The sequence below is a fragment of the Bufo bufo genome, chromosome 2, assembly GCF_905171765.1.
Source record: "Bufo bufo chromosome 2, aBufBuf1.1, whole genome shotgun sequence".
NCBI classification, from domain to species: domain Eukaryota; kingdom Metazoa; phylum Chordata; class Amphibia; order Anura; family Bufonidae; genus Bufo; species Bufo bufo.
Genome location: NC_053390.1, coordinates 394,319,401 through 394,326,554, shown reverse-complemented (window position 1 = coordinate 394,326,554; position 7,154 = coordinate 394,319,401).

Below are 7,154 nucleotides of genomic sequence, written 5' to 3'. Positions count from 1 at the left end.
TTCTGTGGGGCTTAGATGGGTGTCCAATGTGTTAGTGCACAAGCGTATGTGTGTTAGATATTTGTTAGTGGTAGGACTTACATGTCCAGTCGCTTAGATGCATATGGTGTGGTAGACTGTTCTCCCCGCAGCGCAGTGCGCCCTCCACCAAACGCCGCCCGCACCTCCACACACACTCCCCGTCCAGCAGCGGCGCTGTGCGCCAGCGCAGTACGGTAATTGAAGAAGGTGTCTGATCCTTCACGGGCCTGGTGGTGTGCGATAATGGGCGAAATCTCGTTGCAGCTCTGGGACTAGCCGGTTTGACGCACATCCCTTGCCTGGCGCATGTGCTGAATTTGGTGGTGCAGAAATTCATTCACAACTACCCAGACATGTCAAAGCTGCTGCTGCTGCATAAAGTGCGGGCCGTCTGTGCGCGCTTCCGGCGTTCTCATCCTGCCGCCACTCGGCTGTCTGCTCTACAGCGTAACTTTGGCCTTCCCACTCACCGCCTCATATGCGACGTGCCCACCAGGGGGAACTCCACCTTGCACATGCTGGAGAGACTGTGCGAGCAGCAGCAGGCCATAGTGGAGTTTCAGCTGCAGCACGCACGGGTGAGTCGCACTGCGGAACAGCGCCACTTCACCACCAATGACTGGGCCTCCATGCGAGACCTGTGTGCCCTGTTGCGAGTACTCCACCAACATGGCCAGTGGCGATGACGCCGTTATCAGAGTTACAATACCACTTCTATGTCTCCTTGAGAAAACACTTAGGGGGATGATGGAAGAGGATGTCGCCCAGGAGGAAGAGGGGTCATTTCTAACACTTTCAGGCCAGTCTTTTAGAAGTGGCTCAGAAGGAGGTTTTTGCAACAGCAGAGGCCAGGTACAAATTTGGCCAGCCAGTGCCCACTACTGGAGGACGAGGAGGATGAAGCATGTTCACAGCAGGGTGGCACTCAACGCAGCTCGGGCCCATCACTGGTGCGTGGCTGGGGGGATACGGAGGACACAGACGATACGCCTCCCAGAGAGGACAGCTTGTCCTTACCTCTGGGCAGCCTGGCACACATGAGCGACTACATGCTGCAGTGAATGCGCAACGACTGCAGAGTTGCCCACATTTTAACGTGTGCTTACTACTGGGTGGCCACCCTGCTGGATCCCCGTTACAAAGACAATGTAACGTCCTTAATTCCCTCACTGGAGCGTGATCGGAAGATGCGCGACTACAGGCGAACGCTGGTAGACGCGCTCCTGAGAGCATTCCCGACTGACGCCGGGGAACAAGTGGAAGCACAAGGCGAAGGCAGGGGAGGAGGAAGAGGTCGCCAACGCAGCTGTGTCAGCGCCAGCACCTCAGAAGGCTGGGTTAGCATGGCCGACATGTGGAAAACAACATTGCTTACCGGTAATTGTTTTTCTCGATACCCATGACGGCACCCCATGCGACCAGGGACCTCCCATCCGGGACAGGAAACCTGAGAAGATAAAAGGTTCACACCCCCACCAAGCACCAGTGATAGTAATAAACAGTACTCCGGAGGTGAATACACGTAAGAAAAAGAGAGAGAGAGATCCAATACGGTACATTATATCTCTACAATATTTAAGAGAGAAACTCTCAGAAACCTATAAGGAAGTAGCGGACTACTCCGCATATAACCTAATAAAGGACAACTAAAAGCTTTTTAGTTTTTTTTTTTTCTTTTTTTTATATTAGGGAAGGGAAAATTTTGGGGGTGCCGTCATGGGTATCGAGAAAAACAATTACCGGTAAGCAATGTTGTTTTCCCCTCACCCGTGACGGCACCCCATGCGAGATAGACTATTAAAGAGAAACTAGGGGGGGACAACCGCCTGAAGCACCTTCCTACCAAAGGCGGCATCCGCGTGAAGTTGGAGCCTGTAATGTTTTAAAAAGGTATGTTGAGAGCTCCAAGTTGCTGCTCTACAAATCTGGGCCAGGGAGGCATCCGCCTTTTTGGCCCAGGACGTAGCTACCGCTCGGGTGGAGTGGGCTCCAAACTCTGAAGGGGGCGAGAGACCCTGCGCTAAATAGGCTTCGGAAATGGCCCTTTTAACCCATCTAGCAATAACCGCCGTGGACACTTTCCGCCCCTTATTTCTACCCCAAAACTGAATAAGGAGGTTTTCTTCCAACCTCCAGGCCGAGGTAGACTCTAAATAAGCAAGCAGACATCTTTTGACGTCCAGGCAATGATACTCCCTTTCTAAACTATTAGAGGGATTAGGGCAAAAAGATGGAAGGACAACATCCTGACTTCTATGGAAGTCCGAAACCACCTTTGGCTGGAAGGACGGGAGAGGCCTAATAATAACTTTGTCGTCCAAGACCTGGGTATAAGGAGGAAAACACTTCCCAGATTTTATTATATTTTCTGGCCGTGGTGGCTTTCCTACTACCCAAAATGGTGGAAACTACAGATTGGGACAGACCCCGACCTAACCAAATCTCCCTCTCAGCCTCCATGCTGCCAGATGCAAAATTCCTGGATTGGGATGCAGGATCGGGCCTTGATACAATAGATCCTCCCGAGGGGGCAGAATCCAAGGGGGGGCTATTGCTAGGTCTAGGAGGCAGGAGTACCAGGACCTTTTCGGCCACACTGGGGCCACTAGGGTAATCGTTGCTTTCTCCCTCTGGACTTTTTTCAGGACCTGCGGAATTAGGGAAAACGGAGGGAAGGCATAACCCTCCTCCTGAGTCCAGTTCTGTGCTAATCCGTCTAAAGCTGTTGGATCGTCCAGACGATTTATGGAGAAGAACCTTTCCACTTTTCTGTTCTTTCTGGAGGCAAATAGGTCGACCGTAGGGAGGCCAAATTTCTGCGTTAACTGGGAGAAGACCTCTGAGTTTAGGCACCAGTCCCCCTGCTTTAGCTGGGTGCGACTCAGAAAATCGGCTACTATGTTCTCTTTCCCCTTTATGTGGACTGCCGACAGGGATAGACGTTTCTGTTCTGCTAGCTGAAAGATCTAGTGACAGAGTATTGCCAGAGAAGGTACTCTTGTTCCGCCTTGATGGTTGATGTATGCCACTGTAGTCAAGTTGTCTGAGTATAGAACTATGTTTCTGAAGGATACGTATGGAGCTATCGCTTTTAAGGCCATTTCTACTGCTTTCAGTTCTTTGAAGTTCGAGGTGGCTTTCCTGGTATTCAAATCCCACCTCCCTTGCCAACCCTTGTTCTCTGAGTGGGCCCCCCAACCCCATGGGCTGGCGTCCGTTGTTATTACTATCGGATCCTGAAAGGCCCATGGTACTCCTGCTGAGAGATTCTCTGTCACAGTCCACCAAAGAAGGGACACTCTCGCCTCTGCGGATAAGTGGAAAAGCCGGTCCAACGACTGCTTGCAGCCGTCCCATTGGCGCAGGATGCATGACTGTAGCTTCCTTGTATGAGCCTGTGCATATAGGACCGCTGGAAAGGTAGCTGTCAGGTGGCCCAGCACTGCCATTGCCCTCCTGAACGAGCAGAGGTAGGATCTGAAAAGATCCAAAACATGCTCCCTGATGGAGAATATCTTGGCGGACGGGAGGAAGGACTTTTCTACTCGGGAGTCTAAAAGGATGCCTAAAAATACACAACTCTGGGATGGTGTTAGGCAAGACTTTTTCCAATTTATTTTCCAGCCCAGGCTCTTTAACAGGGCGCAGGAAACCTCGATGTTTTGAATCAAGCCTTCCTTGGTCTGGGAAATAAACAGGAAGTCGTCCAAGTATGGCAGCAACGGAACCCCTGACAACCTTAGGAAGGAGGCTACTTCCGCAATCACCTTGGTGAAGATTCTGGGGGCCTGAGAAACCCCAAAGGGGAGGGCTCTGTATTGCAGGTGTAGACATTCCCCCTGAACCCAGACTGCTGTCCTCAAATATTTTTGGGAGGACACATGGATTGGCACGTGGTAGTACGCGTCCTCTAAGTCCAGAGTCGCCATCCAGCAATTCTTTGATAGGAGATCTATGGCCGACCTTATGGTCCCCATGCGAAATTTTTTGTAGCTGAGGAATCTGTTTAATTTCTTCAGGTTTAGAATTACCCGGAAGGAGCCATTGGGTTTTTTTACTAAAAAAAGAGGAGAGTAAAAACCCCTGCCCCTCTCTGCCTGTGGAACCGGGACAACCACCCCTTTTCGCAGAAGCAGCAGGACCTCTGACTCTAAGGCCTGTCTCTTGACTAGATCCTTGGGGTAATCTGTCAGCCTGAACGAGTCCTGGGGACGGGTCAGAAGCTCCAGCCGGAACCCCTCTCCAATCCCTCCCAGGATCCAGCCGTTTTTGGTTATGTTCTTCCAGGCTGGGAGAAAGAGAGATAATCTTCCCCCTACCTGGGATTCGGCGTCATTGCTCTTCTTTGGGTCTTTGATCTTGGGGTTTAAAAAGGAAACCTCCGGATTTCTTAGGAAATCTATCCTTTTCCCTTCTATCATACTGCCTACCCTTTTGCCTTGGTATCTACGAATAAAGGGGGGGCGTTGAGGAGCTGGAAAACCCTTCTTCTTGTCTGAGGCCTTTTCAAGTATATCATCGAGGGAAGATCCAAAGAGCCTGTCACCCTCACAGGGGATAGAGCATAACCTAGCCTTAGAACCCTGATCAGCCTTCCAGGACTTCAGCCAAATAGCTCTTCTAGCTGCATTGGACAAGGCGGATGATCTGGTTGAAAACCTAACTATATCTGTGGAGGCATCGGCTAAAAAATCAACAGCCTTAAAAAAGGTGGGAAGAGAGGCCAGAACTTCTTCTCTTGGCTTCTTCTCACTGAGATGCTGTTCTAACTGTTCCAGCCAGATATGTAGTGACCTAGAGACCCATGACGCTGCAACCGCCAGCCTCAAGCAGGTAGAGGATGATTCCCAGGCCTTCTTCAAATAAAAATCAGCTTTTTTTATCCAGAGGATCAGACAGGCTGCCCAGGTCATCAAACGGTAGAGCAGACTTTTTGGCAATCTTCGCCACCGGAGCGTCAACAGTAGGGGCCTTGTCCCAACAGGCTCCTGCCTTCTCATCAAAGGGATATTTCCTTTTAACAGAGCTTGGAATAAAAAACTTCCTATCAGGATTCCACTCCTTTTTAATTAATGCCTGCACATTCTCGTGAATGGTGAAAACCCTCTGCTTCCTGGGACCTAACCCCTGAAAGGCAACGTCTGCTGTCGACTTAGTCTGTTTCACCTCTTCTAACTGCATAGTTGCTCTGACCGCTTTAAGGAGGTTTTGGGTATCTTCGGGCGAGAAGTAGGAACCCCCTGTTTCTTCTTCTGCTGACGAAGTAGTGTCATTAGAGAGTAACTGGCCTGCTTCTCTTTCCTCCACGTCAGAATGGTCTATATCCGAATCCCTAATATCCGGAGATTTTCCCGGAGACCGCGGGCGATTCGTACTTAAGGATTTTAAGGAGGCTTTCACTTCAGATCTTATTAAAGATCGCATATTCCTGGAAAAGCTCCGTGACTCCTCCGCCACCAACTTATCAATACAAGGGGTGCATAACGGCTTAGAATAGGAGGAAGCTGGGGGGGGGGGGTCTTACATCCTGCACACTCCTTATGCTTCGTTTTAGAGGCCGCTTTTTTGGGGGGCTTTGCCACCTACACAAATCAAGCAGATAACACCCCATTAATAAAAAGGCTATATCTCACCACCTTTTTTAGCCCCCACTCCTCAGGACTGGTACCGGACTCACGGGCCTTGAGGGTTCCAGGGGTTCGGCGCGTCCGTCTGCCGGCTCTGACATGTTGCTTGAAAACAAAGAGCTCTTCAGCACCACACTGTGTGCCACATCAGCCGGCTGGGTTCCCCCCCTCTGCCCCATTTATATTTTAAAAGACGCGCCAGGGCACACATCGGCGCTTAACCCGACTTCCGGTCAAGCCCCGCCCCCCCGCGTCGGGGCAGACGCTCCTTCCAACGCCGACAGGAAGACGGGCAACCCGGGAGCAAGGAGGGAAGCCGCCTGAACACGGCCACAGCGGCTCCCTCAGGCCAGCGCCGGGATGTGGGGGAAGAAGCCCAGACTATAGGCAGCAGCCCCGGAGAGCATAACGCCACCTGGGGGAGGCCACCCACCGGATAAGAACCTGGGCCTCCCCCCGGCTGCAGGTGAGAACCAGCGTGAAGCTTCCCAGGGACTTCCTATCCGGAGGACAGGAAACCTGAACTGGTGCTTGGTGGGGGTGTGAACCTTTTATCTTCTCAGGTTTCCTGTCCTGGATGGGAGGTCCCTGGTCGCATGGGGTGCCGTCATGGGTGAGGGGAAAAGCTTTTGTCACCTCGCCGCCGCAACAACCAGCCCCAACTGCTGATATGAAGCGTGTTAGCAGGAGGCAGCATTTTAACAACATGGTGGAACAGTACCTGTGCACACGCCTACACATACTGACTGATGGTTCTGCCCCATTCAACTTCTGGGTCTCAATTGTCCACATGGCCAGAGCTTGCCCTGTATGCCTTGGAGGTGCTGGCCTGCCCTGCAGCCAGTGTGCTCTATGAACATGTATTTAGTACGGCAGGAGGCGTCATTACAGACAGACGCAGCCGCCTGTCCACAGCCAACGTGGACAAGCTCACGTTCATTAAAATAAACCAGGCCTGGATGCCACAAGACTTGTCTGTACCTTGTGCAGAATAGACAGTTCTAACAGCCTCAACCATCCATACTTGTACTCAAGTGCACTTATTCTTTTTTTTTATTTTTATATATGTCCCAATATTTTGGGGGATACCCCTATGTAAAAATGCAAAATAAAACATCTGTGTTGGCTATCTATTCCTCCTTCGCCACCCCTTCCACCTAGACCGCCACATCCACCCATTCACTGCCTCCTCAACCTCCTACATCATTCATTTATTTATTTTTTTTAAAGGTCTTTTTTTTTATTATTCATTTCCCTATCCACATTTGTTTGCAGAGCATTTGCCATGCTCTTAAGCACATTTTGGGGGGGGGGGGGGGGGGGGGGGTCTGGTGACCTTTTTCCCCCCTCCTCTACATCCTAGGTGCATCTTATAGTTAAAAAAAAAACTAAATAATAATAAGGTATGTAGTACTCATTTCATTGTCACCGCAATAAGCCCTCCTCACACTGGACATCTTCCCCCAAAATCTTAGAACGGTTATCCATGCAATTATAGCTGTTAGA